The following is a 12,611-nucleotide window of genomic DNA, read 5'->3' on the forward strand; positions in this document are numbered from 1 at the left end:
GCTTGCTAATAAGACCATGTAATGTATTACATTCTAACTTTGCAGTATATGCTGATCACATCTATTATATAATGAACAGCAATTTTCCTGCACATGTTGTAGGCTGTTTTTAGCCTTATTAGCCCCTGGGTTATAATTCAGTTTCACACCAGAATCTGCAGCAGCCAGTTTCAATTGCAGATGCTGATGGATGCAGATGCAAAGTGCTCTCATTTGTTGGTAACATTTTCTTTGTGCAAGTTATTCCTCCAGAACATTTATGACAAATTACACTTTTAAAAAGTGATGGGGGCAAGACTGGCCATTTCAGAAAGGGACACTTCCTCAGCGTCCCCTGTGTAAATGAGACATATGGACATGACTTATGAGTAGGATCAGTTCATCGTTGGTTTTGTTCTTTTCATGGGATTTGTTGACTCTTGGAAAAATATCAGCAGTTGTCTTTAATGCCACTGCAAACATTCAGTTAAAGCCTGGATAAGCCAATCTACATAAATCAACCTTGATTATGAGGAGGAAAGATTATTATAATAAATGAATAAATAAATAAATAATCAAAAGCGTTTATGGCTGGAAGCTTTCACCAACGGGGATAAAATAGGCATACAGCATGTTATTAACTTGTCGCCAATCACTTACAGTAAATACAAGCTCAGCAGCCAATTTCATTTCCTCACTGCCAAAGATTGTTCCTCAAGTTCCACACACAGAAGTCAGAAAACCACACTATTGCTGATTGTTTTCTTTCACACTGATAAGAAGGCTTGACCACAGCAGTGTATTTTAGCTGTGTATAAGTCTTGTACCAGCTGAAGATGAACCCTGTCTGTCTCAAACACGAGGTCAACCATCCTATTAAGCAAATGTTTCCAGCCTCCTCCAGAGTGCCCTAAAATGTAAATTGAATGAATGAACAATATGGTCGATTCAGGGTATGCCACAAGAGTCCCCTTAGAGACCTTATTTAATCTGTGTCACTGACAGGTAATAATGGATGATTGTAGCTCGCTTCGCATCTGCCAGCAACAATTCAAAGAGGAGCGACGTCTTCTCATAGAAATTCACATTCAAAAGTGAAACGCCTCTCCTCAAGTGGAAAGGAAAAAAGAGGCAAATTTCTAAATTCCCAAAGGTACCCTATGTAATTTCTACAGATGATTTTGCTCACAGTGTGCTGAAGATCAGTCCAGCACAAGTGATGTTGGTGCTGCTGATGATAATGGCAACAACTGAGCCTCTTCCCTTCACGGTTGAGGGTGATGTTGAAAGGTGTTATTACGCTTCAGAATCAAATATTATTTTGTTGAGAAAACGACACAAAGGACGTTCCACCTTTTTCAACAAGCTTTTCGCAAGAAGCCAAATGTGAAGCACAAACGGTAAAAACACACATCTTTCATAGCAGCCTCCATCGTGTTTCAACGATTGAAAGCATGAATAAGACACACAGCATATAATTGGTGAAAAAATGTAATGCAAGTAGGTCACTGTGCTAAGAAAAAGAGGAATCTCAGGGCCACATGTGTGTTTTAAACAAAGTGCTGGTTAGATTGTCATCTGGAACCCACCGTCACAACAAGCATGCAAACTTGATGTGCCAGATGTACTGTAGTAATAATAAGGCACGGAGAATTTTAACTTGTTCATCGAGCTCTCCTGTTTTACTTTTCACAAAACTACTATTCATGACATTTTTTGTTCAACCCACACTGTAACTTTATGGAATTTTTTGCTGTTTATTTGATGGATTTTGAAATACATGAAAATATCCATGGCATTATGAAAGAAACTGACTGTAGTGTAAAAAAAAACAAAACAATGCAAGGTCATCTAGAAAGGTAAAATGTGGGCAAATCAAATGCATGGAAGTATATATTTGTAAAAGATTGCTATGTTGTGACAGGACATTCAAACTAAACAGGCAGTCTTTGCAGCCAGACATCAGCTGGTTGGTTGGGACATTGTAAAGGACAGATCACCTCACTGTCCTTAAAGTGTCGGGTCACAGCCATTTAAATCAACCCATTCACTTTGGTGTTATGCGTGTTTCTCTGACATTTGTGTAATGAAACAGTGATTGCTTTTACCCTTTAAAGTTGGTTGACGATGAAAAGGAGTTGGGTTGCTTAGTTAGAGCTTAATAAATGATCTTTCAATAACTCTCAACCCATGCATCAAAGCTTGAAGAACGCTGGGTGGACGTCCAGCAGGAATCGCTATTCTCTTCAGTATTTGCTAGGGGTTTTTTTTGTTGCTCAAACTTGGTGGCAGTTATTGAGCTGTGCTAGCAGCCATCCAGAAAAGTCGACATATTGGATCTTTGAAGGATGAAAAACGTGAATATTACTGAGTAGTTAAACTATGACGTTCGTTAGGAGCCCACTGAGGCCTTCAGGCTGCAACATCAATATGCATGAATCCATTGGAACATATCCCGTCTGGTTCAAACTTCACTTGGGCATGTTTGATTTTTCGAAGGAGTGCAAAATCTGTCATTGATGTGTGTGTGTTCCTCTCAGCTTTTCCTACCAGGAAATGGGAGCAGTGTTTTGTTTTTTTTTTTGTTTTTTGTTTTTAGCAAATGCACAAATATCAACCAAATCAATATCCTTTTCAAGGCATGGGGTTATTTGTTGTGAGAAATAAATCAGTCATTATCTGAAGCGTTGAACAAGCCACTGGAACAGACGAGCCCCCAGAGGATCAAAAATCCCTCTTCAGTCCCTCCGTGGCCTCTGATTTCAAGTGACAGTAACCAAGCAACCGACAGCAGCATGATTATCATTCATGTTGTAAACCACTTACTTTTACAGAAAAACTGTTTTCCCTGCTGCCCCACCCTGCTCTGCTCCCAAACACAAACGCCGCGGTCGAACAACGGAGGCTAGGACTGTCACTGTTGTGGGAGAATAATGGTGACTGTAAACACAATTTTCTGCAACTTCAGGCTTATAAATATTTGTTTTCTTGTATCCTGCAGTGGAAAATGGCACATCTGCTTTATCCAGCAATAGTTTTTGTGACCATGTCCTATGTGAGAGAGTGTTGCATTGACCCTCAAACCTTTATTAATTGCTTACGTATTTCCATCTGCAATTACCCGTTTGTTCCACTTTTAATAGGAATAATGGATTGCTTAACGAAGCCCATTGAGATTAGTTTTCCCTTTTCAAAACTATTCCTCTAAAATTGTTTTATATTCAATGCAATAGACTACAATGTCATGCAAATACTCCCTTTGATCACCTTGCAAATTACCCTGCAGATGTTTATTTAATTACAAACTGCACACCTCACATCATTGCTGATATTTTACAGAGAGGCTTGGAAATTTATAAATGTTGCCTCCCTGGCAGAAGATTTGAATTCATTTGTTATGTCAGTTGGCAAGGAAAAATCATCCCGTAATGATTTGAAACTTAACTTTAATCATCACTTTTTTTCACAGCTTTCCTTATTATGCAGTAAGCCTACTGCAGGCGCAAGCCAAGACCATGAAAGTTAACTTACAGAGCCTTGATTCTTGCTTGAGACAGACATCCCATCCCAATGATCAGCAGATGGCCTTTATTTATGTGCTAGAATTTGTGTAATGTTATCACCACGAGGAACTGCAGCCGCAAGGAGTGACTGTATTTCAAATTCGAGGACAGTATGACATCTGAGATTGAGTATAGGGCACACCAAACTTCTTAAAGTAAGTAAGGAAGTTTATACAACCCCTCTAAAGAACAGAATGCCAGACATAAACAGACATAAAATACACACTTTAGAAAGTACAAACACCATTAAAAAAATTAAAGAAATGACACGATGGAAAGTGCACAGTTTTTAAAATGTTCACACTGTAGACTGATCTCAAGGTTCAAAGGTTTAGGGCCATAACCTCAAAAAGGCCCATTATGACAAAATCATGTCAGATGGCCATTAGTTTTTGCTGTGGAGATTTGATTTTGTTACTAGTTATCATTACAGTCATGAGTCACCTGTTTGGTGGACATGCAAACATTTGCAGAGAGTAAGGAATGTGTCCCAGACCTCTATGGTCAGATTAAACATTTTAACATGAAGGACCACATCAGGATGTACAGTGTGTGGTAGGAAATCCGAGATTGGTATTTTCCATTTATGAAAACCACATCCATCTGCCAGTGCCACTCATCATTTCATGAGCCATTAATTTGATGTGTTTGTTGGGTATTGTCTGGCTTTGTTACAGACAGCAGACTGATGACAGGACATGAGGGATAGAGATGAATAAGATAAATATTCGACAAGGATTGAAAGTTACTTAGAGAAACTTTTCTGAAAAATACTTTAAATCAGTCACATCTGTCTGAATCCATGATGGCTTTGATTATGTTTGAAAGCAAAAGGATTGCAGCATTACTTTTTGGTGAACAAGCTTCATAGGTAGTGTTACTTTTGAAAGTAACAAGGTACTTTACAAGATTACTGCCATTAAAAAGTCTAATCACTTGTTACAGTACCTCACACTACTTAGAAAAGTAACCTGTTGGGTTACTTTTGCATTACCAACACAGAGCTTTTTGTATTTCCTTGATTTTCACATCACTTTTCAGCATATTCTACGACCCATAATGTGTTCATCGGCAGACTTATAATCACAAGAAGGAAAGACGCAACATCCCCTTCACCAGTTTGAGTCGGTACAGGGGCGCATACAGTCTAACAAGTTCATACAACAGGAAATTTTATGCAGTTCAATCTTGCTAAATTTTGCAGTGTAAAAGGTTGAGTTATTTGCAGTTGATGTTAGTAAGCATAAATCGAGGGTACGTTACCTGTCAGACCTCTGGCTGCCGACGATCAGAGAGCGAACTTAGTCGAGTTTTAGCAGCTGCCTCTGCGAAACACGAGGCTGCCCCCTCTGCTCTGACCATCTGAGTTACATCCGCACACTGACACAGCTCAAGAGCATTCACACGTCTGAAGATGGCTGAGTGCTGCCTGCCAAGAAGTAGGAATCGGAAACAGTGTGAATACATCGGGGCTTTCCCTTTTTGATTTAGTGGCATCAAACAGAACAAGGACACATTGTAACAGATTACATCCTGTGGATTACTTGAAATGCAAAACTAACATGCTACTCGATATCACAAAGTACCCTGATAGCCATGTTTAGTGCATTTTTTACAATCACAGCCCCAGTCAGTTGATCTAACCAATATGCTACTTAATTTTCCATCTGTCTCGGGACAGTTGTACAGATTTTGTTCAAAAACATCATCCAAATTTAGATTCCTGCCTCCACCAGTTTATTTCAGACAGCCGCAAGCAACGTTGTGAATTACAATGTTGTGACATAACGAATAATTATGTGAAATATAAAGATCATCTTAATCCTTCATAATGATTATAAACAAATATGACTTATATATCTCATTTGCACTGTGCCCAGTAAAACCCAGCTGGTGCAGCTACTGGAAGACATTATTCAAAACTACTCTGGCTGTGGGCCCTCAAGAAGAGACATTAGCTGAGTCTGCCACCATCACCTCCCCACAGCTCCTCCTTCTCCCAGTTACCCTTCTTTCTTTTCAGTGAGCTAATTGGGCCGTAAAGTTGACTCAAGTGCTGAAGCTCAAATAGAATTAACCCCATTCTGCCTCATTTGGTAGAATCAGAGTAATCCAGACTCCCCGTGCCGCGCCGCCAGCAGGCCTGGCGTTCCCCGGTTAAACAGCTGTGGGTAAACACAGAGGAGGCAGGATCATAGCCTCCACCTCTGACGGATGTTCAGTACACAGCGTGCCTTGCTGCTCGGGTAACAGAGCTGCTGAGCCAAAACAAACCATTTTGTTTCCTCTGGTTTGTTGACCATTAAAGATTAATTTCATTTCTGACAGAATGCAAACTAATATCTGGTCCCAATAGGCAACAATTCACTGAGATGTTTGAGCCATCAGGTCCCTTACTCAGGAAAATATACTGACATTCAGGAATATATTAGCATTTCACATCAATTAAGTAGTGGCAAAAATACTCCATTACAAATATGCATAATTAGGACAGAAGGACTGTGAGATAGAATGTATTTCACAAGGGACACGTTGTGCAGCAGAGTGACCCATGTCAATGTTATGAGGTCATACTTCTATTGTATCATCGGATCACTGATGTGTGAATGTTTCATGCTGCAGCTGGTTGAGCTGATTATTCAGCATTTTAAAAGAACATGTGAACAAATACAGATTCTGCAAAGCAACTGGTAACTACATTTTAGAATTAAAGTGGGGACAAAAGGTTTAACATTTCCCTTTTGAAATGTAATGGAGTAAAAGTCTAAAGTACCATGAAACACAAAGTACCATATACTGTATTTTAATGCAGTGCTTGTTGTGTTGGTACATAATTACTTACTGTAATTTAGATATGGGTGGCCCAAACTTTCTCCCTTGGAGGGCCAGAGCTGAAACTTAATGGCAGACACATATAGTATTGAAGAAGTTGTGGAAGAATAGGAAGTGAAGAACTTCTGCCTTTGTCTGCTTCACAGACATTTATTCAGCACAAGAACCCAACAAAAACTCTTTCAACAGCCGGAAAACCGCTAAGTTAACAATGTCCTCTGTTGCCATGGTTACCCACCGCTAAGTTACCGAGCTACTCTGTTGCCACGGTTACTCACTGACGCTTACTAGGGGCCTAGCCCAACAATCTGTTGTCAGTGAGAAGGAAACTAACCAAATGGTGAATTATGTCCGCTCAGTCCACTACAGTACAGTGTTTCTAAGAAGGATCCAAAAGTGCCAAAAAAAAAAAAAAGTTCAGGGATCCTGGGAAGTGGGAAGTGTAGGTGCTTACACTTCTAACATAGGAGCTTTTGACAAGGGCAGGCTGGGGCTGGCTAGTTAGTAAAGAGTAGAGTAGTAGAGTAGATTTTTAAGGCTGATACCGAAACAGATGTTTAGTGTTTTAAAAATCTGATATTCCCGTATATATATATACAGTATATAATTTTTTTTTTTTTTTTTTAATCCAGAAACGAGTAACAAAACATAAACAGATATCTGTAACATTAGTTATTTGTAGTTATCTATGAGACCTCACTGATCTAATATTAAAATGCAGTTTAAAAATAAACGTGTTTGTTTAATTGTCACAACAGAACAAAGGAACATCAAAATATTTGGTAGGTTTGTGGCGTTCTGAGCACGAGTGTTGCCAACAGGGATGCTGTAATGTAGAGTGTCCTCTGGTGGACAAACTATGACGCCAACACTTATAACGTGATTGAAGGGTGTTTTGTCTGTTTTTATCTTATTTTCTGAATATTAATTTATTCAATTCAGCAGTTTGGAAAATGCCTAATATTGGCCGATAATATCGGCCCGCAGGTAAATCAGTCGGGCTCTACTAGTTAGCGTGCTAACTTCAGTAGATATTTCTACAAAATGATACCTCACATTCTGTTGATATTTCTTAGTATATTTTTGAATGTTTCCAAATTTTCACATACTGCTCCAGACCTCACTTCAGCATGGCCTGATTTATAGTACCCGAAATATAATAGACTTTACAATATTAGTACTTTTAAAAAATGTAATATATGACCTATGAACGTGTTTTGCAGAAAAAAACCCGGAATGATCTGATGACAATATTGTCTGTAGCACAAAGGAGTGGAGTGATATGCTTCAGTGCAATGCCATAATGTAGATGTTAGAACAAGTTTCTGCTCAGTGAGAACAACCATGCTTGTCGAGTCTGAATTTAGAAAACTGCTGTCTGAGGTCTCACTATACTGCATACTGACTGCACTCCTGTTTCCTTTGACTCATTAAAACTCTACTGTGGTTGATCTACTGTGCTGTATTGCATCATATGCTTGTGATACAGCTGATTTCAAGGCCATTTCTCTTTTTCTACAATCAGTTTATTCTAACACTGTCACAGCATCACTGCCAGACTAATCTGTTAAACAATGACACAATACGAATATTTTACATTCCCTCATTTTACACCTCAGTTTGAGGAAAAAGACAAGGCCCTGTGCATTTGTACAATTTGGACATCTTGACAGTAACATCTAATTTGGGAGCGCTGGCTGGTTGGCTCCGGACTCTGGAGGAACCGTCTCCTGGTGACAATGAGTGGGAGCAGGTTGTACTGTGTGGTGGTGTATTTGTATGAAATACTATCCTGGAACATGAGGTGGTGGAGGAGGAGGAGGAGGAGGAAGAGAGGGAGGGACAGAGGAGGCAGCCCAAAGCTAGTAAATAACACTGGCCCGTGTAATGAGCTGTAGGCTGGGCACCGACAGCTTAAATTTGCTATTGATTTGGACACATTGGCCTGAGCTGGATTACTGCTGTCCAATCTGGAGGTTTGTGGAAGAGAACAATGATGAAGTATTTTGATTAATTTGCCTTTTACAACTCATTTCTTTCTCATTCTTTGGGTTTTTTTGCTCTTAAAAAATGAGACAAAAGTCACAAGATAATACGTGTTCAAATGAGATGCCTGCATGTAATGTTGTAATGTAATGTATTGTAAATACTGCTAAAAGAAAATTAAGGGAACGTGCAATCGTCACAGTATAACACCAAGTCAGTTAAACTTCAGGAATATCAATCTGTCCAGTTAGCTAACACGAGTGAGTGTTTCACCAGCGTGACCTCTAAATTCCACCAGATCCATGTTGACCCTTAGACTGTCAGGCACAGACTCCATGAGGGTGGCATAAGGGCCCAATGTCCTCTAGAGCAGGCTCACACTGAGCACAAGAGGCGTCAAAGAGTCTGTTGTCGCCATGGTGAACATTATGCTGCCTGTAACATCATCCAGCATCACCAATTTTGGTGCTGGGTTTGATGGTCTGGGGAGGCATATCCTTGAAGGGTTGCACAGACCTCCATGTCATAGCCAACAGTACCCTGACTGCTGTTGGGTACAGGGATGAAATCCTCAGAGCGGCCGTCAGACCTTACGCTGGTGCAGTGGGCCTTGGGTTTCTCTTGATGCAGGACAATGTCCAGCCACATGTAGCCAGTGTGTGTAGGCAGTTCCCTGATGACAAAGGCATTGATGCCATTGACTGGGCCACTCGTTCCCCTGACCTAAATCGAATTGAGTACCTATGGGACCCTACGATGCCCTAATCCAGCTCTGGGAGGAGATCCCCCAGGACACCACCCGCAGAGTCATCAGGAGCACGCCCAGACATGTCAGGAGTTCATACAGGCAAGAGGGGGCCATACACACTACTGAGTGACATTACGAGTTGCTGTGATGAAACTAACGCAAATCAAATTATAAAACGTACATCAGTAAAAATATTCAACTTGGATGATTCCTTCATCAAGATCCGGCGTGTATTTAAAGTGTTCCCTTAATGTTTTTGAGCAGTGTATTTTACCTGCATTTACAATGTTCCTCCAGCTTCTTGATGAATCACAAGCTTGTAAAAGCACATGCGTGTATTTTGCCCAGAGCATTACACATGGCAACAAAAAGTAAAATAAAACCCTGAGCGACGCAGCAACATAGATATTGTCTGCACCAACCCAGACATTAACAACCTTTTCATTGACACAGTCACCGTTGTGCGACCAGCTCTGTGGCCCTTGTGTGCTATTTCGCACCATTAATCTTGTTCTGTTTACTCTGGTTAAAATCACTCACCCACACACCTGTAGGGAGGGTTTAATGACAGCTCCCGTGGAGAGACTTGTGTGGTCAGCCGAGGCGGATGATGGCCAGCTAATGTGGTGACTATTAGCCCGCAGGCTTTGCCTCCACTTTTCTTTCCACACATTCTGACTCTCCCTGTGTGTCAGATTGTTTTCCCTCGTTGCAGCTTTTCATTTTTTACACACTTGGTGTATCTCTTCCCCACATTTTTCTCTCTCCTCCGTCTCCCATCATCCTCTCTCAAGCACACACATTCAAACTTTTCATCTAGCCTGCTGTCCTCTCAATCTTTTGACACTTTCGCCGGAGTACAGAAATTACACCTGAAGGAACACTGAAGAAGATTTCCCTCCTCTCTCTCTCTCTCTCTCTCTCTCTCTCTCTCTCTCTCTCTCTCTCTCTCTCTCTCTCTCTCCCCCCTCCCTCTTGTCTCTCCCTTTCACTCTCATTGCGCTCTCCAGTCCCTTTTCATTTCCTTGCTCTCTCCCCGTCCTCATCCTGGTAGATGGTTTTCCTGAACTGAAATCCATTTTCCCTGTATCTCATTTTTCTTCGTTTTCAAGCAGACTTTTCTCTCCCAGGAGAACAGGTTGGCCTACAATGGCTAGCAAAGTGCACCACTGCTCAGAATCACTGCCAAGAAACATGTCCAACAACCAAAGAGTTTCTCTTTTGCAGAAGAATATGTTGTGGAGCTGGCTTCTGTTAGTTCATTTGTTTTTGGTCACTTGGGGCAGCAGAATAAACTGTAAAACATGATGTGACATATTGCCATCTAATCGAGAAAAGTCAATATGGAGATAATATCTCAGCAGAGTCGCCTATTTACACATTCAGCAGCAACGGAGCAACATCAGCATTTGAGTCACATTTATGGAGACCGAAAAAATATATCCACGCTCTTTTAGCTCGGTCTTTTAGCCACTGCCTTTCAGGCATTTACATCACATTTACATTTGTTACTGATTATAACCTGAGAGTCAGTTTTATGGGCAGCAAAACCAGAACAATTGATTCAAAGCGGCTGTAGTGTAGTGTAGTGGTTAAACCTTTCACATGACACATGGTGACTTGACCCAATGTTTGAATGTTTAAAACTGTTGATTGGGGCCATCCCAGCAGCTCAGTTCATCCTCTGAACCTCCTGTATGTCATCATGACCGCAAATTAAACATTTCTCTTCCTCCTCACACAGCCACGAAAGGAATCAAGAGGAGTTCACTAGCAGGAAGTGTGTGCATGTGAGAGTTCGTGTGTGTGTGTGTGTTGATGGTTTCCAACATTGTCATGGAAACCATCTCCCGTAACTGTAGCGAGAGAGGTATAGAGATACTGCTCTCGGCAGTAAAAGTCTCTGGTTACTTCTTTGCGCACACGCTCTGAGGCAAACTTTGATTCATCGAAACCGTAACGCCATTCTTTATTCCTGCTAATTACATTTTCCTACTGTGTGAGAGACGGTGACAGACTGTTCTCTCGCCTGAGCTGCGCTTAAAAAGAAAACAGTGAGGCAAATAGAGAGGACAGTTCGGGGAATGGGTTTATCTGCAGCGTAATGTTAGAGTTGAGGTCTAAAATGTGTGACGGATCAGTTCGGAGCTGTGAGTATTCCTTTTACAAGTGCAGCTCAGCTGTGGCTTTCCAACATTAACAGTGGTATTGATGAGTTTGGCATGAACTCATATATATGCATCACTGGATCTGGTTCATGAACGTATTGGAGTCATGGAACCTCACTAATATGTCGCATTTATAGCCAATTAACTCTTCACCTGTTTAAAGGAGCTTCTGGTAAATGCACATCAATCTTGTCAGCTCTATAGGAGCCATGAGGTTTCCTGAGCTGCCGCTTTGACCTTTGCATAATGAACAGGTTTTTGAGTACATGTGAGGAAGAACATTAAGCTTGAAGAGGATATCAGCACTCCATACATGCACTGAGGAGGAGGACCTTCTCAACATGTGAATAACAGCTAAATATAGCAAAGGCTTCAAGTCCTCTCTCTCTAAGTCCTGGCAGAAAAAAAAAATACAAGACCTTTTCAGGCTAATGGGGCTATAGAGCCTGGGTGTTTAAATGGGGGTCCATGACCCCAGGGGGCTGTCACTGTTACTGCAAAGTTTGTGTTTTTTTTTAATTTTTTTATATGAATCCAAGATATTATTAGCAAAGATTATTTATTTTTTCTATACAAAAACAACCTTTGATTGACAACACTGGTGATGGTGTACATACCCATAATGGCAACTAGTTAGCTGATTATGTATTATTGAAACATATTGGCCAGTTATCTGTATTTATCTGTCATCTTTTATTATCTGTATAAGTGCACCAGCATTCTTGTGAACCACGGTTTTGTAACTTCAATCAGTTAATCATTTAAGGGGTCCTTGACATGAAACATGGCGAAGACCCCTGCATGATTTGCAATGTGACTTCAGTCCGGACTCAAATATCTCATCAACTATTGGAATGATTGGCACACAGATTTTGCCTCCTAATGACTTTGGTAATGTCATGGGTCACAAGTTATAAACTGCTGTGTCTTCTTGTCACTTTCTACTTCCTGCTCATCTGTATTTCCAGTTTTTGTGTTTCCTTCAGCGTGCTGACATTAGCTCAAAGCACCAATGTTCCTCACAGAGCTGCTTGCACGTCAGGTAGATTAAGACGTAATCTTGTTTACCAGTGTTTTGCATCTCGCAGTCCCAGTGTTCATCCATCTGTCTGAGTACAAGTTTCTTGCTGTGAATTCACGCTGTGAGCAACATAATGACAGTCTCTACAGAAGTGCATTCATTTCTCTTACAGCTGTTATTAGAAGTACTATTAAGCTGCTGACATTTTCCATCAAAGGCCAGTTTAATTTGGAGGTTTATATTCTCCACTGCTGTGACAAGAACTTGATTGGCGCCACTCAAATGTTCTCTGTATTATTTGAAAGACTCTTGAA

Source organism: Acanthopagrus latus, chromosome 1, assembly GCF_904848185.1.
Source record: "Acanthopagrus latus isolate v.2019 chromosome 1, fAcaLat1.1, whole genome shotgun sequence".
Taxonomy (NCBI): Eukaryota; Metazoa; Chordata; class Actinopteri; order Spariformes; family Sparidae; genus Acanthopagrus; species Acanthopagrus latus.